Below are 25,493 nucleotides of genomic sequence, written 5' to 3'. Positions count from 1 at the left end.
AGACCCTCCCGGGAGTACTGGTTAGCAGTAGGGGCCTGGTCAGTCTGTGAGCAAGCAGGATCTCCCCTGGCCAGGTGGAGTTGTAGGCCTCCCCGACTATCTGCACACTTTCCTGGCTACCTTGCTCTATGTGGGTAGAAGTAGCCCACGTCCCTGAGTATACCGTGTGGTGCCCACCCGTATGGCCGGTGACTTGGGGCCTTCTGTCAGCCTTCGCTTCACGATGGCGGTGCTGGTCCCTTGCTTGTGACCATGCCTTCGGGTTTCTAAGGCCAGAGGACATGGAATCCCCTGCCGGTTGGATTCTGCTTCTGGACCTGGATGTCCCCACAGCCTCGGACTCCGTGTCCGGGTTAGTGTCTTCAGCCAAGGCGAGCTATCTAGCTTCCAGTCTCTGGCACTCGCTCCTGCTCCTACAGAGCTCCTGTTGTTACTTTCCCTGTGTCTGGAACTCAACTCTTTCTCACTTAATCCCGCCCCAGACCCAGTTTATAAGGGCAGATTCCTCCCCTCCCAGGTCTGGGTGGGCCGTGTTGCATGCTTAGGGCTCCTGACCAGAGAAACCTCCCACTTGCTCTCAGACATAATATCTCTATTACTGTGGTAACCAGACCCCTGGGGTGCCACATTTACATGGCCCCGCATAATGCTCCGTACTACTATATACATGGCCCCGGATAGTACTCCGTACTGTATACACGGCCCCTGCATTGTGCTCAGTAATACTGTACACATGGCCCCGTATAGTACTCCATACTGTATACATGGCCCCGCATAGTGCTGCACACAGTATAAAGGGCCCTGCAGAGTGCTGCACTCAGTATACATGGCCCCGCATAGTGCTCCGTACTGTATACATGGCCCCGCATAGTGCTCCATACTGTATACATGGCCCCGCATAGTGCTCTGTACTGTATACATGGCCCTGCATAGTGCTCCGTACTCTATACACGGACCGTATAGTGCTCCGTTCTGTATACATGGCCCCGCATAGTGCTGCACACAGTATAAATGGCCCCGCATAGTGCTCCCTACTGTATACATGGCCCCGCATAGTGCTACCTACTCTATACATGGCCCCACATAGTGCTCCCTACTTTATACATGGCCCCACATAGTGCTCCGTACTGTATACACAGTCCACGCATAGTGCTCCGTACTAATGTATGCATGGCCCCGCATAGTACTCCATACTGTATACATGGCCCCGCATAGTGCTCTGTACTGTATACATGGCCCCGCATAGTACTCCATACTGTATACATGGCGCCGCATAGTACTCCATACTGTATACATGGTCCCGCATACTGCTACCTACTGTATACATGGTCCCGCATAGTACTCAGTACTGTATATGACGCGCCCCCTGGGCCGTGTGTGTGTGTGGATACCTGGAACCGGACCTTTTGTGGATGCTGGGGGTTGTAGTCCTTGCGTGGCGGGGACCCGGTCCCGTGGCTCAGGATGGTCAACCCAAATGGCAGTCTATTTATAGGGTTTTGTGATTAAATGTCCGACTACGCCACCCGTGGATTGCTGTCAGAGTGAACCGCCGCTGCAGGGCCGACCGCTGAGGCTGGTGTTGTGGGTGCAGCTGAGGGTAGTATAACTCCCCACGGGATGAGTATAGCCTCAGGGCAGTAAATAGGGATGTTGGTGGTGATGGTGCGCGGGAGCAGCAGTAACCACACGGAGTCTGTCAAACAATTCAGGGTCTTTACTGTTGGTGGTATTAAGGGACCCGTTCGGAATACAGGTTAACAATGGAGGCCTGGTCAGTCTGAGAGCAACTGGGAGATCCCGCTGGTCAGGGGGAGTTTGTAGGCCTACCGTGCTGACTTCAATCTTTCATGGCTATCCCGCTGTAGTGTAGTGGTAGCCCACGTCTCTGAGTGTTGTTCTCACCCATATGACTGGCGACTCGGGCCTTCCGTACTTCTCACCCCTCCAGGGCAGTAGTGGTCCCTCTTGCGTGGCTGAGCCTCCAGCCTTCCTTGGGCCAGAGGACTTGAAGTCCCCTGCGTGGTGGTTTTCTGCTGCTGGGCTTATAACCCTCACAGCCTCGGACTCCAATGTCCGGCTTTGTAAGTCTCTAGCCAGGATGAGCTCTTCCAGCTCCCCTCCTGGCCTCATGTTCCTCCTCTTCCTACAGGGACTCCTCAGCCTGCTGCTGACCTGTCCCTATCTGCAACTTCTCTGGAACTTGTCTGGCACTTCTCTCACTAACCCCGCCCCAGATCCAGTTTATAAAGGGCAGGTTTCTCCCCTCCCTGGACTGAGGCAGGAGGTGCTGCATGCTAATTGTCCCCAACCAGGGAACCTCCCACCTGCTCTCAGACATGACATTGCTGCCACTGTGGCGACCAGACCTGGGGTGCCACATTTACATGTCCCCCACACAGTGCTCCGTACTGTATATGTAATGCAGGTGCCGGGATGCAACGCACAGAGACACAAGGCGAGAACAGTAAGAGTTGAATATAAACAGTTTATATATACCGTATATATATGTAACAGGTACGCTGAACAAGGGATTGCAACAAGGGTAATAAACAGTAATTTGAAGTATTAGCAAAATGCGAAGTCTCTCAAGGTAATGTGGTGCCCTCGATCATGAGAGACACCACGTGAGTTCCTTAACTGTGCATATGGCTCTAGCCGGGGTCACCGGTTATTCCCGTTAGGCCTTGAGTCTTTTTCCAGATAAATTCAATTAGATCGCGTTGAGCTTCTTTAGCCCCAACCGTTCCCCTCCCAACCTGAGTACCTAAACCCAATTGTCCCCGATACGGTGGGTGAACAGTAGAAGTGACGGCCCTGTTCACGTATGCAGCTCCTCTGCTTTCTCTGGCGTGACTTTCCTGGGGCAGCCGTCTCTCAAGTCCTCTCTGCTTGGCCGTTGGAGGCAATCTCTCGAGCCTTGGGTAGGGGGGTCCAGACCTTGTCTGTCGGCGGGCGATGTCGGGTTCCGCAAACTCACTCAGCACCGCAAGCAGGTTCCGAGTCTCCTCAGCACGCAAAGCACTCGGGTCACATCTGTGAGGGATCTGGAGCTCTTCTACCGGTGCCCGACTGTGGCACGTCACAGGCCTCTGGCTTAGGCCTGTCACGCGGGGCTTCCCAGCACGCAGGGAACACGTCTGCTCCTTTCTGCTGCTTGGCGCCAAAGACCCCTCAGGTTTGGCGCGCTGGCCTCTTATCTCTTCGAACTCCTTCCTGGAAGTCACCTGATCGGGTCCAGCGTCTAAATCGGCTCTCCCTTCAACTTCCCTTGCATATCTTGGTTCCGCTTGACTGTGTCTGGCCAGCAGATGGCAGCCTCTCTCCATTTTTGAAACATCATGTAGGAGTTCCCTTGCAAGCTCTCTCGCCTTTGCTACATTCCTCCCTCCTTTTTGTTCGCCAGTCCTCGTGCGAGTGGACTTCTCGCATAATTGATGCCTCTTTCCAGGCAGTACAAGTTCAGACAGGAGTTGGGCACACTCCTGCATTTTCTGCTGGATTTGAGACCAGATAAACTCTTCTTGAGCATACCGGTTAGGAGGAATTCCGGCATTAGCCCGCTCAGTTCTGCGGGGCTCCTCTTGCGGAGGTGACTCCGGGAGATCCGATGAATCAATTACTAGGGATTGCAAGTCATTTCTCGACTCATTCTGGGTTCCACTCGGGATTGGCCTCAATGGTTCTGACGGGTCCAACTGCACTGTGGCCCATCCTTCTTCATCCCCCAAGGTTACTGCGTGGGGCACTTCAGCCAATACGTTTGAAGGCCCAACTTCGTTACAGACTTCTGCTTCAGAGGAGCAAGGTCGCAGCATATTGCGGTGCAACACCCTGGGTGTCGCGGCGTCATCCCCTTCGGGCCTAACCTCGTAGACGGGGTTGTCTGGGTGAACCTTCTTCACCACCCGATATGGTATCGCCTCCCAACGATGGTCCAGTTTACTCCCAAATCGTTTGGCCCTTACCAGTACTCGGTCTCCTGGCTGAAGTGATCCGCCTGCAGTCGGGGGCCGATCTGCATGCTCTACTTACTGAAACTTCTGAGCAACCAGTCTTCTCACTGTATGGAGCTGACGCTGGTGTTCTCGAATCCAGGTACTTGGGCTACTGCCCGGGCCGGAGTCTTCTGAGTCTAGCTCCAGTTCAGTAATTTCTCGCCCACTTCTTCCAAACAGCAATATGCAAGGGGTGTAGCCGGTAGTCGCATGAACTCAATTATTATACACCCACACCAGCTCGGACACAAATTCGGGCCACTTCATCTTTTTGTCCGCTTCCAGCATTCGCAACATTTGCAACAGAGTTCCATTGAAGCGCTCGCATGCGCCGTTCCCTTGAGGGTGGTAGGGTGTTGTTCGAGATCGGTCGATCCTATAGATGCGGTATAGCTCATCCATCACTCGTCCTTGGAAGCAGGCCCCCTGCAGGTCCCTGGTCAGAATGTATTCGCTTCGGGCACCCATAAAGCCAGATAAAATCCTGACAGATGGCCTTAGCTGCGGCTTCTGCTGTCTGGTCTTTAGTAGGCGTCACTACTGCGAACTTGGTGAAGTGATCAGTCATGACTAAGCAGTGTCCGTAACCATTGTATGAAGTTCCTATCATCAGGTAGTCAATCATCAAGACTTCCAAGGGGGCAGAAGTTCGGATAGTCTGAATGGGAGCTCTTTGTTCCGGGGGCTTGTTCAACTCACACTGACGACATGTTTGGCAGACCCCCTCGACTTCTTGCCACAGTTGAGGCCAATACACCAGCCGTTGCAACCAGCGAAAGGTCTTTTCTACACCGAAGTGAGCACCTCTTCTATGAGCTTCTTGGGCTAGCTGCGTTACTAGCGCTCCTGGAACTACCACCTGCCAGGTAACATCAAACTCTCGAGGCAGCTGGATTCTTCGCCATAGCAAGCCGTCCTTCAAGAAGAGCCTCTCCCACTGGCCTAGGATTTGTAGGGTAGTTGGAAGTGAAGAGGCTCTGGCTTCCTGGTCGGGTCTTTGCCTAAGGGCGACCCATTCTCCCAGCTTTGCTAACTCTGGGTCGGACTGCTGCAGATGTATCCATTCGTCTCTTGAACGGCCCAGAATTTGAGTGGGCCTCGGCTCCTCTCTGGTCTCCTGGGCGTCGACCACAACAGCGGCGAACTGGCTGAAATCCGGGATCTCGTTGCCTTCGAGCTCCTCATCTCTGTCCCTCTTCGGCCCTGCCTGAGTGACCCGGGACAGGGCATCTGCATGAGTGTTCAGGGCCTTGGACGGATAGGCGATTTTATATTGGTATTTGGACATCCTTGCGACCCACCGCTGTTCTAACGTGCCCAGTTTGTCATTCTCCAAGTGGGCCAAAGGGTTGTTATCTGTCCGCACTTGCACTTCTGACCCTGACAAGTACTCAGCAAATTTCTCGGTCATGGCCCACACCAGTGCCAGTAGCTCCAGCTTAAACGAACTGTAGTTGTCCGGATTCTTCTCCGTGTCTCGGAGTGACCTGCTGGCATACGAGATCACTCACTCTTTTCCTCCTTGTACTTGAGCCAGTACTGTTCCCAGTCCATGCAAGTTTCCATCAGTGTACAACATAAAAGGCGCAAAAAGTCAGCGTAGGCCAGGATTGGGGCATCCGTTAGCGCCATTTTTAATGCTCAGAATGCCTCTTCTTGTCGGGGTCCCCACTGAATGGGCTGCCGCTTGGCTCCCCCAGCCATTCCTCTCAGCAATTCATTGAGCGGGATCGCAATCTTAGCGAAGTCTTTAATGAATCTGTGGTAGTATCCAGCGAGCCCCAGGAACGCCCTCAGTTCCCTTAGATTGACAGGCGTGGGCCACTTCTGCATAGCAGCTACTTTCTCCGCATTGGGGTGCACTCCTGCACTGGACACAGTGTGCCCCAGATATTCAATTTCTCGTTTGAAGAGACGACACTTACTAGGCTTTATTTTTCAGGCCGTGACTTTGAAGCCGTTCTAACACTTGTTCCAATAGGTGGAGATGCTCTTCAAACGTAGCGGAATAGATAATTATATCGTCCAGATATATTAAAGTGGCTTCAAAGCTGAGGTCCCCCAAGCATCTCTCCATCAGCCGTTGGAAGGTTCCTGATGCATTTGTTAGCCCGAACGGCATCCGATTGAACTCAAACAGGCCCATAGGGAGAACAAAAGCTGTCTTCGGACGATCCTTCTCAGCTACTGGGACCTGCCAATAGCCACTGGCCAGATCGAGGGAAGAGAAGAATTTGGCACTCCCTAGTGCAGATAGAGACTCTTCAATTCGAGGGAGTGGATAGGAGTCCCGTACTGTACAGGCATTCAGCTTTCGATAGTCTACGCAGAATCTCAGGGTACCAGCCTTCTTCCGGACCAGCACGATCGGAGCCGCCCAAGGACTCTGAATTTCAAGGATCACACCGTTCTGCAACATGTGGCCAACAGCTCTTTCACCTCCTGGCACATTTGTGGCGGCATCCGCCAATATCTCTCTCTGATGGGAGCAGTATTTCCGGTGGGTATTTCGTGCTGAATGTCCCGAGTGCACCCGAAATCATCTTCATGCTGTGCAAACACTCCCTGATATCGCTGTAGAAGTTGTTCGATCTGCCTTACTTGTCCAGCAGAAAACTCAGTCAGATTAGCCTCCATTTCCTCCAAGAGGTGGCGCCCAGCCAACGGTTCTCTTCCATTCTCTTGGCTATTGAGGGACACCTCCAGGGTCCATGGCTTTCCTTCCACAGGTTCCAGCCCTATATTGTCAGCTCTAGTAAGGGCTTCTGGCATTATACACACTTGCGCCACCTCTTGTCGGGGCAACAACTGTAAACTTGTGCCACTTAAATTGATGCAACGCACGGGTACTCTACCGTGCCGCACGGTGGCCAGGGTCCGAGCAACCAGGAGTCCAGAGGGAGCTTCCTCTCCCTCCATTGGTTCAATTTGAATGTCCACGCCCTCTAAGGACACATGTGCCAGCACCGGTAGAGTGAGTACAGTCTGTCCCACTGGCAGTGTCATTGTGGCTTCGGGTGGTATCGATACCTTACCAAGGTACTGAGAGGTAGCGGGCAATTTTTGAATCTGACTGACCCGTACGAGATGCTGGAATACTCTCTTGTTAGCTGGGTCTCGAGTGGCACGGGTCCAGTTGTTTTTGTTACAGCCCTCAGCCAGGAACTGTTCGACCTCTTTCAGCACATTCATGCCCAGGGTTACAATGGGCCCATTGCCTCCGGGCCCTGTGGTCAGTACGATCCCTTTCCGACCGAGGTCCTTTCCACATGCCCGAACGGACATCCATACTACTCCCGCTACTGGGATAGGTAGTTGATTAGCCGCCACCAGTTTGACAGTGGGTTCCCGGCAAGAACGAGCGCCTTCAGGAAAGTGACTTTGGAAATACGTCTCAGGCATAGTAGCCACTTGAGACCCAGTGTACATTAAACAGTGGATCCACTGCCCATTGAATTCAGCCCAGATAATGGGCCTCTCGGAGACAATGTCTTCAGAGCTCCCTCTTCCACTCTCTGAAGCTCGAGACCCCTCGGTATGCTCCACAACCGTGGGGGATTTTAGTTTAACGGCTGTCTCCTCCTCCTCCTTTCCCTTTTTGAACAGTCTTTGGAGATATGATCCCTACCTCCGCAGGTCCAGCACTCTGGTCCTCGTTCTACCGATAGGTCGGGTACATGCTGTGCTGGGGCCGGGTAGGAACGCTTTTCTCGCTCTGGTCTCTGTCCGCGTTGGGCAGTACGGTCCGTCGGCAAGGGGGCAGTAGGGGTCTTTCTAATAGCATTCAACTCACCCGAATGTCTCGAATTTCCTGACGTGTTTCCAGTACTCAATCAGGCTCTTTGTTGGTGAATTCAGGGGCAATTGCCTCATGACTTCTAACTGTCTCATTTTCCCCTTGGACCCGCTGAAACAACCGTAAGCGCAAGTGTCCCAAATCTGTAGTGTCACCGTGCATGTCCTCTAGAATTTTTATCACTTTGTCCATGGTGTCACGGTCCCCAGGTGGACGGTACATCACAGTCTGCTGGGCCTCTCCATCAAGGGTTAGGAGGGCCAGCTCCGCCTGGGCTAGGGGATCGAGGGGATACATACGTAGCATACTTCTCAGTCTTTCTACCCAGTCCCACAGTGACATGCCATCCCCCATAAACTTGGGTAGATGGCTGAGCATAGCCCCCAAAGATATATGGCTCCGGACGGACCCAGTCACAGGCTGCTCCGCCATCTCTGCGTCTGAATGTTGCATCCTGCTGACTACGCCAAATGTAATGCAGGTGCCGGGATGCAACGCACAGAGACACAAGGCGAGAATAGTAAGAGTTGAATATAAACAGTTAATATATATATGTAACAGGTATGCGAAGTCTCTCAAGGTAATGTGGTGCCCTCGATCATGGGAGACACCACGTGAGTTCCTTAACTGTGCATATGGCTCTAGCGGGGGTCACCGGTTATTCCCGCTAGGCCGTGAGTCTTTTTCCGGATAAATTCAATTAGATCACGTTGAGCTTCTTTAGCCCCAACCTTTCCCCTCCCAACCTGAGTACCTAAACCCAATTGTCCCCGGTACCATGGGTGAACAGTAGAAGTGATGGCCCTGTTCACGTATGCAGCTCCTCTGCTTTCGCTGGCGTGACTTTCCTGGGGCAGCCGTCTCTCAAGTCCTCTCTGCTTGGCCGCTGGAGGCAGTCTCTCAAGCCTTGGGTAGGGGGGTCCAGACCTCGTCTGTCGGCGGGCGATGTCGGGTTCCCCGAACTCACTCAGCATCGCAAGCAGGTTCCGAGTCTCCTCAGCAGGCACAGCACTAGGGTCACATCTGTGAGGGATCCGGAGCTCTTCTACCGGTGCCCAGCTGTGGCACCTCACAGGCCTCTGGCTTAGGCCTGTCACGCGGGGCTTCCCAGCTCCTTTCTGCTCCTTGGCGCCAAAGACCCCTCAGGTTTGGCGAGCTGGCCTCTTATCTCTCGGAACTCCTTCTTGGAAGTCATCTGATCGGGTCCAGCGTCTAAATCTGCTCTCCCTTCAACTTCCCTTGCACATCTTTGTGGCGCACTTGAGGGTTCGACCGCCACAGGGATGCTGCACCTCTTTAACGGGGTGTAGTGTTCCTCCTTTGAGGTAAGAACAGTGCGATGGTCGGGACCCTACCTCCACATCCAACACCACACTTCTCCCACCAGAGGGGGCTAGTAAGCACTAGGTGCTGCCCCTACTGGGAATCGGAGACTGGGGAACCAAGAGATAGGGGAACCAACTAGTGGGTGAGGGTGGAGGATTCACATTTTTGTGACACTTTAAATTTCATATTTAATACACAGCCATCTTGGGTCTGGGTTCTTTGATCGTGACCTTCCTCCCTGAACGTGGATCCTGTGTGGACCTGCAGAGGATGGAGGCACGGCCTTCGTACCCTGGCCTTGGGTCGAGGGGCAGGTTGCAGATAATGAATGTCTCAGCCCGGTCAAGGACCATGACCAAGAAGACCCGGAGCTTAGGAGTGTAGCTCCACCGCAAATGGATCCCAGATGGAGCCACCTGTCCTCGCCAACCTGATCTATTCAGAGGGATTCCGGCTGCAAGAGGGGAACCGGCCCCCGACACCTGACCTTGCCACTCTACGTCCTGGTCAGTGAAGTCCGGTAGGCCCTGAGGATCCCACCGGGTAACGGACGGAGCGGAGCTGCCACCCGTACCCTTTTTCTGAGTGAAGTTCAGAGGGAGACCCGGCCTATCTACACACACACAGACAGAAAAGGACCCGGTCTGAAGTCTAGGAACACTCTGGTGCGGGGTCCTGATTGAACACTGGACTTACTCGGAGGTTGTCGGACCCCCCCGTCTCTGGTGACCGCAGAACTCCGCGAGGAGCAGGGAGAAGCCTTTCAACTGCAATCTCCACCGTGAATAAAAACCCTGGAAGTTAACCCCTATGGCCTCCGGACTCTTTATTCTGCATTACACCACACTACGCAGCACCAGACCTCCTACACTACAACCCCCTCCATCCTGTCTCTCTGCCCTGAGGCCCTGCTCCGCCTGTGGGGAGTAGTAACAACGACGGCTGCCATTACATCCTGCCTCAGTGGACTGCAGCAGCGCTGGTGGCCTTCACCAGGTGCCACAGGTGGCGTAGTCGAGATCAGCCACTCAAACCGGATAAGCCCATGCCATCCTTTTTTAATGTGACATCCCTGGGCACGGAGCGGGTCCGGGCCACGGCTGCACCCCATCTACAACACAGGACCCGGCTCCGAGTCCCCCATCTCCCAGGGTAGAACTTCCAGCGTCACACATCTTGGTTCCGCTTGACTGTGTCTGGCCAGCAGATGGCAGCCTCTCTCCATTTTTGGAACATCATGTAGGAATTCCCTTGCAAGCTCTCTCGCCTTTGCTACATATAAATGCCCCGCATAGTGCTCCGTACTGTATACATGGCCCCGCATATTCCTCCGTACTACATACATGGCCCTGCATAGTACTCCATACTGTATACATGGCCCCGCATACTGCTGTTTTGTATACATGGACTCGCATAGTGCTGCACACAGTATACATGGCCCCGCATAGAGCTCCGTACTGTATACATGGCCCCGCATAGTGCTCCGTACTGTATACATGGCCCCGCATAGTGCTCTGTACTACTATATACATGGCCCCGCATCGTGCTCCGTACTGTATACATGGCCACGCATAGTACTCCATACTGTATACATGGCCCCTCATACTGCTGTTTTGTATACATGGCCCCTCATACTGCTGTTTGTATACATAGCCCCGCATAGTGCTGCACACAGTATACATCGCCCCGCAAAGTGATCCATACTGTGTACATGGCCCCCGCATAGTGCTCTGTACTACTATAAATGTGGTGCCCCTGAGAGTTCAGTCGCCACAGGGATATTGCACCTCAGATTGAGGTGTGGTATCTCCTCTCCGAGGTAAGGATGGAGCACCTCTCACGACCCCAACTCATTACTCAACACTACACCACTCCTGTCCTGTAGGGGGCCTAAATGCACCCGGGTGCTGCCCCGGTCCGGGATAGAGGTGATGGGGGGAACCAAAGATAGGGGGAACCGTGTAGTGGGTGAGGGTGGAGGACACACTTTTAGGTTACACTTATTCATTCATATTTAAACTACGGCCATCTTAGGTTCAAGGTCTTTGATTGTGGTCTTCTTCACTGAACGTGGCTTTCCGGTGGAACCTGCAGCTGATTGAAGATACATGGTCCTCGTGCTCTGGCCTTGAGGCGAGGAGCGGGTTAGAGTTAATGGTTGTCTCTACCCAGTCAAGGTCCCTACCTAAGAAGGCCTGGAGGGGAGTAGAGGAGAAAAGCTCCATAGGCAAAAGGATCCCAGGTGGGGTACAGATGGAGCGGTATATGCCACCTGTCCTCTTTATTCTGGCCAAGCCAGAGGGACTCCTGCTGCAAGAGGGGACCGGCCCCCGATATCTTACTTCGCTACTTCACGTCTTAGTCGGAGAAGCTCCGGAGGATTAGTGGATCCCACCGGGTAACGGACGGAGCGGCATACGCCACCCGTTCCCTTTTTCTGTGTATAGCCAGAGGGAGACCCAGCCTATCACACGCACCACATATGGACAGGAGAGGACCTAGTGGGAAAGTCTAGGAACACTCTAGTGCGGGGGTCCTGATTCTTGCACCCGAACTACCCAGAGTGTGTTGAACCCCCTTTCTGGTGGCCGCAGCGCGCCGTGCGGAGTGAGGAGAAGCCTTGCAGCTGACGCCTAACAACATGAGTAAAGCTTGGAAGACTGCATCCCTGCCTCCGGTCCCTTATTTCAGCGCGACACCACACCACCCACTACGACTCCCCTCATCCGTCTTTCTCTGCCCTGAGGCCCTGCTCCGCCTGTGGGGAGTAGTACCATCTGCTGCTGCCACGACATCATCCCACCTCAGAGGACTGCCGCAGCGCTGGTGGCGAATCACCAGGCACCACAGGTGGCATAGTCATTGAATCCACTCGATTACCACCAACCCTCATAGCCCATTAAATCTTTTATGTGACGGCCCTGGGCATGGAAAGGGTCCAGGCCATGACTGCAACCCTCAACATCTGACACAGCTCCGAGTACCCCATCTCTCAGGGTAGGGCTGTGAGCGTCACATATACATGGCCCAGCATAGAGCTCCATACTGTATACATGGCCCCGCTACTGTTGTTTTATATACATGGCCCCGCATAGTGCTCCGTACTGAATACATGGCCCCGCATAGTGCTCGGTAATACTATATACATGGCCCCGCATAGTGCTCTGTACTGTATACACGGCCACCGCATAGTGCTCCGTACTGTATACACGGCCCCGCATAGTGCTCTGTACTGTATACACAGCCCCGCATAGTGCTCCATACTGTATACACGGCCCCGCATAGTACTCCGTACTGTATACATGGTCCCAGATCAGATTAAAAAAATAAATACTCACCTCTGCCATTCCAATGCTAATCCCTACCTGTGGGTCCACGGACCATCATCTCACCCTTGTGAGCGCATGCGCCATCCCCCTTTCTCTAGCGCCGCGCCCACTCTCCTCTGCGCGCGCCCTCTCATCAGGCCACGCGCCCTTCCATCAGGCCCAGGCCATGGAGGCACCGGGAGGGCAGTAGTTCTATATGGGGGCTCAGAGAGGGCACTAGCACTATATTGGGGCTCAGAGAGGGCACTAGTACTATATGGGGGAACAGAGGGGGCACTAGTACTCTATGGGGGCACAGAGGGGGCACTAGTACTATATGGGGGTTTTCCAGACATGTAGGATCCCAAAGTTATTAAGAAGTAAACAAGTGAGTATGACACACGGTATTATCAGAACTACTTCTCACTAAATGTCCTTTTAGCACTCTAGCACTTTAGATTGGTACTTTCCACATTACTGATTCACAGTGAATATGTCCTGTTAGCATTGTAACACCTTAGATTAGATTATTTCAATTTATTGTTTCACATTGACCATTTTCTGAATACTTGCACTTTAGCATTCTGCACTTCTCTTCTTTGCACTTTATACGTCCCTCAATGAATGCCATTATTTTGGCTTTTTAGCACTTTATATTAGTTACTAGCTATTGAACCCGTTCTACGCCCGGGTGGCGAGCCTTTTTATTGGTATGTGGTCTCCCATGCTGGTATGTGCTGCCCCCCTCCTTGTATTTGTGCTGCCCCCACCATCCAATCCTGGTATGCGTGATACCCCTCACCCCCAATCCTGGTATGCGTGGCACCCCTCACCCCAATCCTGGTATACGTGGCACCCCTCACCCCCAATCCTGGTATGCGTGGCACCCCTCACCCCCAATCCTGGTTTACGTGGCACACCTCATCCCTATCCTGGTGTGTATGGTATCCCTCATCCTGGTATGCATGGCACCCTATCCCTCACTCCCAATCCCGGTATGCGTGGCACCCCTCACCCCCAATCCCGGTATGCGTGGCACCCCTCATCCCGGTATGCATGGCACCCCTCACCCCCAATCCCGGTATGCGTGGCACCCCTCACCCCCAATCCCGGTATGCGTGGCACCCCTTATCCTTATCCTGTTGTGTATGGTATCCCTCATCCTGTTATGCATGGCACCCCATCCCTCATTCCCAATCCCGGTATGCGTGGCACCCCTCATCCCCAATCCTGGTATACGTGGCACCCCTCATCCCTATCCTGGTGTGTATGGTATACCTCATCCTGGTATGCATGGAACCCTATCCCTCACTTCCAATCCCGGTATGCGTGGCACCCCTCACCCCCAATCCCGGTATGCATGGCACCCCTCATCCCCAATCCCAGTATGCCTGCCACCCCTCATCCCCAATCCCGGTATCCGTGGCACCCCTCACCCCCAATCCCGGTATGCGTGGCACTCCTCACCCCTAATCCCGGTAAGCGTGGCACCCCTCACCCCCAATCCTAGTATGCGTGGCACTCCTCACCCCCAATCCCGGTATGCGTGGCACCCCTCACCCCCAATCCCATTATGCTTGGCACCCCTCACCCCCAATCCCGGTATGCGTGGCACCCCTCATCCCTATCCTGGTATGCATGGCACCCCTCATCACTATCCTGGTGTGTATGATATCTCTCATCCTGGTATGCATGGTACCCCATCCCTCATCCCGGTATGCGTGGCACCCCTCATCCCCAATCCCGGCATGCATGGCACCCCTCATCCCCAATCCCGGCATGCGTGGCACCCCTCATCCCCAATCCCGGCATGCGTGGCACCCCTCATCCCCAATCCCGGCATGCATGGCACCCCTCATCCCCAATCCCGGCATGCGTGGCACCCCTCATCCCCAATCCCGGCATGCGTGGCACCCCTCTTCCCCAATCCTTGTATGTGTGTCACCCCTCATCCCCAATCCTGGTATGCGTGGCACCCCTCATCCCCAATCCAGGTATGTTTGACACCCCTCATCCCCAATCCCGGTATGTGTGGCACCCCTCATCCCCAATCCCGGTGTGTGTGTCACCCCTCATCCCCAATCCCGGTATGCGTTTCACCCCTCATCCCCAATCCCGGTATGCGTGGCACCCCTCATCCCCAATCCCGGTATGCGTGGCACCCCTCATCCCCAATCCCGGTATGTGTGGCACCCCTCACCGCCCAATTCTGGTATGCGTGGTACCCCTCACCCCCAATCCTTGTATGTGTCGTACCCCTCACCCCCCAATCCTGGTATGTGTGGTACCCCTCACCCCCAATCCTGGTATGCGTGGTACCCCTCACCCCCAATCCTGGTATGTGTGGTACCCCTCACCCCACAATCCTGTTATGTGTGGCCCCCTCATCCCTTTCACACTGTACACACATACAAAAAAAATAAACAGTTATACTGACCTTTCTTCCCTGTGCTCCAGCGCTGCTGCGTCCTCTTCTGCCGGAGGCCGGGGGAGGAGAGCGGCGCTGGAGCACCGCGCTGTCCGGCGCCATTTTGCTGAAGACACACTGTGTCTTCAGTAAAATGGCACCGGATAGCGCAATGCACACGCGCCGGTCCGACGCTTTCACTCCGACCCTGGTCTCCAGCGAAGAGAGGCGCCGCGGCAACGCTCCTCCCGGTCAGGTAAGTATGTAAGTATGGCGCCGGAGATCACGGTATGCGTTCAGTGTCTACGCATCCCACGATCTCCGGCGCCATATACTCCTCTTACCTGTAACGGCTGGATGCGTGCTCATCTCTGGAGCAGGACTACGCGTCACGCATGCGCAGTCTATCGAGGCTTCAGACAGAGACACGCATCCCCGGTTATATTATAGACTAGCTATTGAACCACCCGTTCTACGCCCGGGTGGCGAGCATTTTTATTGGTATATGGTCTCCCATGCTGGTATGTGCTGCCCCCATCCTGTCCCCACCATCCAATCACGGTATGCGTGGCTCCCCTCATCCCCGATCCCGGTATGCGTGGCTCCCCTCATCCCCTATCCCGGTATGCGTGGCTCCCCTCATACCCGATCCCGGTATGCGTGGCTCCCCTCATCCCCGATCCCGGTATGCGTGGCTCCCCTCATCCCCGATCCCGGTATGCGTTTCTCCCCTCATCCCCGATCCCGGTATGCGTGGCTCCCCTCATCCCCGATCCCGGTATGCGTGGCTCCCCTCATCCCCATTTCCGGTATGCGTGGCTCCCCTCATCCCCATTTCCGGTATGCGTGGCTCCCCTCATCCCCATTTCCGGTATGCGTGGCTCCCCTCATCCCCATTTCCGGTATGCGTGGCTCCCCTCATCCCCATTTCCGGTATGCGTGGCTCCCCTCATCCCCATTTCCGGCATGCGTGGCTCCCCTCATCCCCATTTCCGGTATGCGTGGCTCCCCTCATCCCCATTTCCGGTATGCGTGGCTCCCCTCATCCCTAATCCTGGTATGCGTGGCACCCCTCATCCCTATCCTGGTGCGTATGGTATCCCTCATCCTGGTATGCATGGCACCCTATCCCTCACTCCCAATCCCGGTATGCGTGGCACCCCTCACCCCCAATCCCGGTATGCGTGGCACCCCTCACCCTCCAAATCCCGGTATGCGTGGCACCCCTCAACCCCCAATCCTGTTATATGCGGCCTCCTCAACCCCCCAATCCTGGTATGTGTGGCCTCCTCAAACCCCCATTCCTGGTATGTGTGGCCTCCACAATCCCAAATTCCTGGTATGTGTGGCCTCCTCAATCCAACTATCCTGGTATGTGTGGCCTCCTCAAGCCCCTAATCCCTGGTATGTGTGGCCTCCACTATCCCCCATCCCTGGTATGTGTGGCCTCCTCAATCCCCCTTCCCTGGTATGTGTGGCCCCCTCAATCCCCTAATCCCTGGTATGTGTGGCCTCCTCAATCCCCCATCCCTGGTATGTGTGGCCTCCTCAATCCCCCATCCCTGGTATGTGTGGCCTCCTCAATCCCCTAATCCCTGGTATGTGTTGCCTCCTCAATCCCCCATCCCTGGTATGTGTGGCCCCCTAAATCCCCTAATCCCTGGTATGTGTGGCTTCCTCATCCCCCATTCCTGGTATGTGTGGCCTCCTCAATCCCCCATCTCTGGTATGTGTGGCCTCCTCACTCCCCCATTCCTGGTATGTGTTGCCTCCTCAATCCTCCATTCCTGGTATGTGTGGCCTCCACAATCCCCCATTCCTGGTATGTGTGGCCTCCACAATCCCCCATTCCTGGTATGTGTGGCCTCCTCAATCCCCCATCCCTGGTATGTGTTGCCTCTTCAATCCCCCATTCCTGGTATGTGTGGCCTCCACAATCCCCCATTCCTGGTATGTGTGCCCTCCTCAATCCCCCATTCCTGGTATGTGTGGCCTCCTCAATCCCCCATTCCTGGTATGTGTGGCCTCCACAATCCCCCATCCCTGGTATGTGTGGCCTCCTCAATCCCCCATCCCTGGTATGTGTGGCCTCCTCAATCCCCCATTCCTGGTATGTGTGGCCTCCTCAATCCCCCATTCCTGGTATGTGTGGCCCCCTCATCCCCCAATCACTGCACATAAAACAATAAACACTTATACTCACCTTCCTTCCTCACCTCTGCTCCAGCGCTGAGTCCTGTCTGCAGCAGCTCATGTCGGCATCTGAGCTGCGCGCGCTCTCAGACACAGAGGTGAGCTGCTGCCACACATTCACTCCTCTCCACGCCGGGACTATGGGCGTGGAGAAGCGTGAATATGCTTTCTCTTTAGCGGCGGCCACTGACAGCAGGAGCCGGGGCTCAGCGCTCCTCCGTGGCCGCTACTAAAGAGAATGAATATTCCGTCTTCTCCACGCCCATGGGAGTGGCCTCAGAGGGAATATTCATGTCCCTTTAGCAGCGGGCACACGTGGTAGTGTGCTCCGCTGCTCCACTGCCGCAACCCGCTCCTCTGCCGCCGCAACCTCCTACTCACCTATCCTCCTCGTTCCCACGCTGCTTGGGGCCCATACGGGCCCCCTCCGGCCACGGGCCGGGCCCCATAGCAGTGGCCGTCTTACCTGTAACGGCTGAATGCGGGTCTTCTGTCTGGAGCCAGACTGCGTGTCATGCATGCGCAGTCTAGCTGAGGCTTCGGACAGAGACCCGCTTCTGCCGTTATATTATAGATATTGTGTACACAACATCAGCACTTTTGCACTTTAAATTTACACAACTTAATATGTATTATTGGTGGAATTTCTACATAATGTGTACCATAATGATTATTAAACTCACTGTTATGTATTATTTTGCACTTCTGGGTACCGATGTGTCCTTTAATATTCTATGGGCTCCTGTAGAATTTTAGAATAGTCCTATGGATTTTTTCTTCTGTGTCTGTCCTATTTAATAAAGAACCCCTTTTTTCACTTTCATTGTGTAGGGTGGTTTTATACACTCTTGTGTCACCATATTTTAAAAAACTTTTTTATTCTCACTTTTTATTTGAATGGATTCACTTGAGGGGTATTTTTATGACACTGTAGGATTCACTTGAGATGTATGATTTAGGTGCATCATTTCCCTGTTTTTGAATATTTTCACTCATTGCACTTGATTTGGTGGCTGAATACTAATATGTGAAGAACATTAATAATGTTATGTGTTTTTATGTGTCCATATAAATACAGTACAGCCCAAAAGTTTGGACACACCTTCTCATTTAAAGATTTTTCTGTATTTTCATGACTATGAAAATTGTACATTCACACTGAAGGCATCAAAACTATGAATTACCACATGTGGAATTATATACTTAACAAAAAAGTGTGAAACAACTGAAAATATGTCTGATATTCTAGGTTCTTCAGAGTAGCCACCTTTTGCTTTGATGACTGCTTTGCACACTCTTGGCATTCTCTTGATGAGCTTCAAGAGGTAGTCACCGGAAATGGTTTTCACTTCACAGGTGTGCCCTGTCAGGTTTAATAAGTGGGATTTCTTGCCTTATAAATGGGGTTGGGACCATTAGTTGTATTGTGCAAAAGTCTGGTGGATACACAGCTGATAGTCCTACTGAATAGACTGTTAGCTGCTTTTTTCTTGCCATAATACAAATTCTAAGTAAAGAAAAATGAGTGGCCATAATTACTTTAAGAAATGAAGGTCAGTCAGTGCGAAAAATTGGGAAAACTTTGAAAGTGTCCCCAAGTGCAGTTGCAAAAACCATCAAGCGCTACAAAGAAACTGGCTCACATGAGGACCACCCCAGGAAAGGAAGACCAAGAGTCACCTCTGCTTCTGAGGATAAGTTTATCCGAGTCACCAGCCTCAGAAATCGCAGGTTAACAGCAGCTCAGATTAGAGACCAGGTCAATGCCACACAGAGTTCTAGCAGCAGACACATCTCTTCAACAACTGTTAAGAGGAGACTTTGTGCAGCAGGCCTTCATGGTAAAATAGCTGCTAGGAAACCACTGCTAAGGACAGGCAACAAGCAGAAGAGACTTGTTTGGGCTAAAGAACACAAGGAATGGACATTGGACCAGTGGAAATCTGTGCTTTGGTTTGATGAGTCCAAATTTGAGATCTTTGGTTCCAACCACCGTGTCTTTGTGAGACGCAGAAAAGGAGAACGGATGGACTCTACATGCCTGGTTCCCACCGTGAAGCATGGAGGAGGAGGTGTGATGGTGTGGGGGTGCTTTGCTGGTGACACTGTTGGGGATTTATTCAAAATTGAAGGCATACTGAACCAACATGGCTACCACAGCATCTTGCAGCGGCATGCTATTCCATCCGGTTTCCGTTTAGTTGGACCATCATTTATTTTTCAACAGGACAATGACCCCAAACACACCTCCAGGCTGTGTAAGGGCTATTTGACCAAGAAAGAGAGTGATGGGGTGCTACGCCAAATGACCTGGCCTCCACAGTCACCAGACCTGAAGCCAATCAAGATGGTTTGGGGTGAGCTGGACCGCAGAATGAAGGCAAACGGGCCAACAAGTGCTAAGCATCTCTGGGAACTCGTTCAAGATAGTTGGAAGACCATTTCCGGTGACTACCCCTTGAAGCTCATCAAGAGAATGCCAAGAGTGTGCAAAGCAGTCATCAAAGCAAAAGGTGGCTACTTTGAAGAACCTAGAATATAAGACATATTTTCAGTTGTTTCACACTTTTTTGTTAAGTATATAATTCCACATGTGTTAATTCATAGTTTTGATGCCTTCAGTGTGAATGTACAATTTTGATAGTGATGAAAATACAGAAAAATCTTTAAATGAGAAGGTGTGTTCAAACTTTTGGTCTGTACTGTATGTGTGTGTGCACATGCACATGTATGAATAAACATTTTTTTGCTTGTGTACACACATGCAGGCAATGTGTTTGAGAGGTATGATTTTGTGTGGTTAGGGACAGATGAATGGATGTATGAATGAGTTATATGAGATGATATTTACTCCCAATTGACAACTTCAGCATATGCATGTGTAAACTTGGAAAAAAAACAAAAAAACATTTATTTTCTTTTAGGGATTCAGTAAGTATCTATGTCCATAGGTATACATACCGTATATGCAGGTTTAGCTCTTACGAATCTATGCAGTAGTGTTTCCGTTTTGTGTGCCCAGACTCTGGGTTTGATTGTCTGGACATCTATATATATCTTTTGGGTGGGATCTTTCCATATTAATATCTCCCTTTGGTTGGTTCCCTATGACCCCTACTACACTCTAACACATATTTTGTGTGTGGCGTCTGAATTTGCCTGTGTTATGCTGTTTCCCAGATGGTGCACATACAGTATATACTCTGTGCATGACTTCGGAATGTATGACTATACGGCCTACTATACGCAGCCCACTGAAAACCCCCCACTTACTATAAATAAAAACCACCACACTGTGACATTGGATATAATGGCCACAGCAGCCTCATTTATTATATAACAGCATGTAAACATAAATAACATTAATTAACATTAAATTAACTCTGAAAAAGGAGGAGGGGAATTGAAGGCTCCACCATTTTTGGAGAAAAACTGCAACAAACAGCTCCACCATGCCACCCCCAGCCGCACCACAACCGGCCCAGGGGGACCCAGCTGACTGTTGCCCATACATTTTGAAAAACTGAAACAAACAGCTCCACCATGCCACCCCTAGCCGCACCGCAACCGGCCCACGGGGACCCAGCTGACTGTTGCCCATCCAGAAATGTTCCGCTGAGACCTCGCTCAGTAGGGACCCGTTTTAAATTTTAACACCCGCTTAACACCGATGGGAGTCACTCATCCCTGCAGTGGGTTCCCCCGTCCTCCTTCAATGTAAGCAACCGCCTTCAAAACCCCCCTCCTTTTCCGCGATAGCGAGCAGGCATGACACCTTAAGCCTGAGAGTCCCGCCATACCAAAATTGCCTTTTCAACTCCCTCCATCAATGCTAATGCCCACATATCTATGCCAATATCATTCAAATGGACCCAATCAGACTGCATAAATTCCCTAGACGGAACTTCCAGATCCCGATGACGAACCACAACCCCCCCATGCAGAGCAATGAATCGGGAAACCTCCCTATTCACCTTGCTCCGAGCTTTATTTATCCTTTCGACTGACCTGGCGTGTCGCCATGCCAGGCGTGCGACGATGTCCGACCATACGAGCACTAATCCCGGTTAGGTTTCCAAAAGCCTCAGGCAGTCAAATGACGTCACGGATCAAGTCTCTAGACGTCCTGGAGCCCAAGTCATTCCCTCCCGCATGCAAAACAAGTATATCCGGGGGCCTAAATTAGCATAAAAATGAAATTAGGGCATTACCCGGATCCACAGCAAATCCCTGATACCGATACACCGAACCATCGCAACCTCCTTCGTTGTGCCCAACTGGCGCCCCGCTGGTCTTGCGTTGGTCCGAATGGAACCCCAATATACATACGAGTGACCTAACACCCAGATCAACCGAGGGGGTCCTGAAACATAAAACAAAGGGAGGGGGGATGTAAAAAAGAAAAGAAAATCGTTACCAAATAATAACGCTATCAAAAAATTGGGGGAAAATCTTATAACATATGAGGCCGGACATAAGACCGATACCTCGCCGACTCCCAGCGACCAATCTTTTTCACAGCTTTAACCCCCAAACCCCAGCGAGCAGCCTCAGTGGCAGCCCCTATCCGAAACGAATGAGAACCAAACTCCAAACCATTCAGACCACAACTAGCTAAACCCCGCCTGAAGATGGTAATAAACTGATACACCGATAATGCAGATCCATCTTGATGTAACAAAAAGGCACCCGATGATGGACCTCTCACCTCCAGAAATGCAGAAACCCATCTCACAGGGCATTCAAGCAAACCGTCCACAGCCCACAATTCCACCAAACAACCCTTACCGGCTGTATCGGTTTTTGACCGCCTCAAATAACACCGTACTGCCTCCTCCGAGCACACTACATCCTGTGATAACAGCCCGCCATGACACAACATTTCTGCTCACCAAATCGCTTATCCTAAATGCCCCAAAAAACGCCAGAACAAAGGCCGCCCCAAATAGCCGACATTCATATTCAGAACTACACACACAGCTAAGGCAACGCAAAAGCTGACCCAGTATTTCAAACTATACCGGGCGCCGCCAATCTCGTACCGGATAGCTCCTCCAAAATGCCTTCATCGCCTGGCGAACCAAGAAATCCTTGGTAAAGTCCCTCCAACCACTTAACTTAAAGAAGAAGGCCAAACCTGCTAACCTACCAGCTACAGCTGAGCCTGATAAACCCTCCTGAAATGCCCTGACGATCATATACAACAATAAATAGGGACGGTCCGCTTCCGTAACCTGCTCACCTGCCGACTCCTCTAGCTCCTGCCAAAGACGCCACGCAGAAACATATCGAGACCAAGTACTGGGGTTAACAGAACACCTCACCAAATTCAACGCTGCACGGACACTAGATCCCACAACCACCAGGGCCAATCGGTCTCCGACTGCTCCGCGTCCGGCGCTAGTTCCCGAAAACGATCCCACTGGAAGCAAGACAATGCATCAGCTATTGAATTCTGAACACCCGGTACATGAACAGCGCGAAACCAGACATTAAAATCCAAACACCTGAGCACTAGATGGCGCAAAAGAGACAGAACTGGCAATGAAACAGCTGACAAGTTGTTAATACAATGCACTACACTTAAGTAGTCACAGAAGAAACGCACTTTCTTGTTCCTCAGCTCAGAGCCCCAAACCTCCAAAGCCACCACAATAGGAAACATTTCCAGCAATGCCATGTTTCTTGTCAAACCTGCATCCTTCCATGATTCCGGCCACTCTCCCACACACCATTTTCCACCGAAATAGGCCCCAAAACTATAAGAACCTGAAGAGTCTGTAAACAGAACCAGATCCACATTAGAAACTACTTGATCCATCCAAACCGACCTGCCATTATAAGACTGAAGAAAATCCGCCCAAATGGACAAATCCGCCTTGTGTTCCGAATTCAATCTTACAAAATGCAACGGATGTTTAATGCCTGCTGTCACCTGAGCCAACCTACGTGAAAAAACACTTCCCATAGGTAAAATCCTGCACGCAAAATTTAACTTACCCAAAAGAGATTGCAGTTGGCGCAGGCGCAATTTCTTTGCCCGCAAAGCCTCTTGGACACAAGACTTCAGATCTAACAACTTGTCCTCTGGCAAGCGGCATTCCATCCTGACGGAATCCAATTCAATGGCCAAAAACTTCAAAACCGTGGAGGGGCCCTCCGTTTTCTCCGGGGCCAACGGAATGCCAAAGCGAGATGCTACCTGCTCAACCGTCGTAAGCAGCAAAGAACAAACTGAGGACCCAGCTGGCCCAATACACAAAAAGTCATCTAAATAGTGCAATACGGAGTCCAAGCCGGATTCCTCCCTAACTACCCATTCAATAAAACAACTAAACTTTTCAAAGTAGGAACACGAGATCGAACATCCCATCGGTAGACAACAATCCACGTAATAATGACCGTCCCAAAAACAACCAAGTAAATTAAAACTGTCTGGGTGCACAGGAAGCAGACGAAAAGCGGACTTAATGTCCGTTTTTACCATGAGAGATCCTTTTCCCAGCCTCCGCACCCAGTCCACGGCCTTGTCAAAAGAAACATACGATACTGATGCCAAATCTGGATCAATATCATCATTAACTGAACTAGCATGAGGATACGACAAGTGATGGATTAACCGAAACTTGTTAGGCTCCTTTTTGGGCACAACGCCCAGAGGAGAAACACATAAACACGGCAGCGGAGGTTCCAAAAAAGGACCAGCCATGCGACCAAACTTAATTTCCTTATCCAATTTTTCCTTAACAACTGCCGCATGTGTGTCACCCTGGCCTGGATGCCACAAAATGTAATAAAGCTGTGTCTGAGAGCAAGGGGGAGGTTCTCTAGTCAGGGGAACATTAGCATGCAATGCCTCCTGTCTCAGGCCAGTAGGGGGAGCTGGCTGCCCCTATAAAAGCTGGTGCTGGGGGCAGGGTTAGAGAGAGCTGGACGACCTGTCTCAGGATTCAGGTCCCAGAGCAGAGAGGGACAGTTGTATTGCACCTAAGAGGAAGTGTGGCAGGAGGAGAGCCACAAGCCAGAGACAAGAGGCGAAGAGAGCCTGTCTTGGCAGATAACGGACTTAATTTACCAGACTTTGGTGTCTGAGGCTGGGAGGATTCCACATCCCCCAGCAGATAACCAGTCCGCAGGGGACTGTATATTCCTTGGCCTAAGAAGCCTGGAGGCCCTGCCACAACAGAAGGGACCAGCAAAGCCGTACAAGGCTGGGAGCAGAAAGGAACCCACGTCGCAGGCCATACAGGCGAGAATACACGGAAAGCTCGGAAACGTGGGCTGTTACCCTATAACGAGGAGATAGCCAGAAGGAGCACAGAAAGCACGGTAGGCCTACACCCTCACCCTGACCAGGGCCAATTTCCCCGTTGCTCTCAGACATCCAGGTCCCCTCCTAGCTGGGACTGTTTGTGGGTCAATTAACTGTTCTAGTAAAGACCCTGGACTACAACCTGTTGTCTGCGTGCTCCTTGCTCCTCCAGCACTATCAGCACTGGGACTCTCACTACCATCACTCCCAACATCCATTATACTGCCCTGGGGCCGCACTCTTCCCGTGGGGAGTCACACTACCCTAGCTGCACACCTCATCAGCCCCAACGGTCTGCATGCAGCGGCGGTTCCTAATAACCGCAATCCACGGGTGGCGTAGTCGGACATAATCATCAGCACATAACGGACTACCACTGGCCTGACCACCCTGAGCCACGGAACCGGGTTGCCACTACTACCCCCACCGTTTCCCTATTGCCCGGATCCGAGTGCCCCACGGCCCAGGGGGCGAGTCAGCTTTGGCGTAGTCGGCAGGATTTCATGCCCGCAGCCACCGGGTACTACGTGCCTTCAAAAGACTGTCATACCTGCCGTGGTGAAGGTTCCCACCATCCGGAGCCGTTTCCCGCCATCTTCAGTCGGTTCCCGCCATCTTCAGCTGTTTTCCCGCCATATGAAGTCGTTTTCCCGCCATCGGACGCCATCTTCAGGACGCCGCGCGGGAAGAAGAGGGGCGTGGATGCCGAAAGCGCGCGAGACCTGAAGCTCCGCCCCAAGCACCGACGCTGCGCAAGGTCCTGGAAGGGAGAGAGAGCGACGCTGACGTCACCAGGACGCGACGCAAGGTCCTCGTCCAGAGCAGCAGCAGCGGAGCCGCGGCCTACAGAAGAGGATCGTCGGAAGGTAGGCCACGCTCTACTATGGGGGAGGAAGATGGCGCCCACTACCACCAATGCAGCTGCAGTAGCGGTGATGCCCTTTTCCCTGCCCTACGTCCCTGGAGCGGCCTGGCTGCCCAAGTACTCAGGGGAGCCCCATGCCCTAACTGACTTTAAGGAAAGGCTGTACAGTTTGTTCCAAGTCTACCCCCTGACAGAGGAACAGAAGATTAGCATATTAACAGGGCAGTTAACTGGTGCAGCCCAAAGGGAGGTAAAATCATGGCCCACTGAGGAGAAAAGGACCGTGAA

This window comes from Phyllobates terribilis, unplaced genomic scaffold (assembly GCF_046119375.1).
Source record: "Phyllobates terribilis strain yellow unplaced genomic scaffold, ASM4611937v1 Scaffold_3__8_contigs__length_932513732, whole genome shotgun sequence".
Taxonomy (NCBI): Eukaryota; Metazoa; Chordata; class Amphibia; order Anura; family Dendrobatidae; genus Phyllobates; species Phyllobates terribilis.
Note: the sequence above shows the minus strand (reverse complement) of the source record.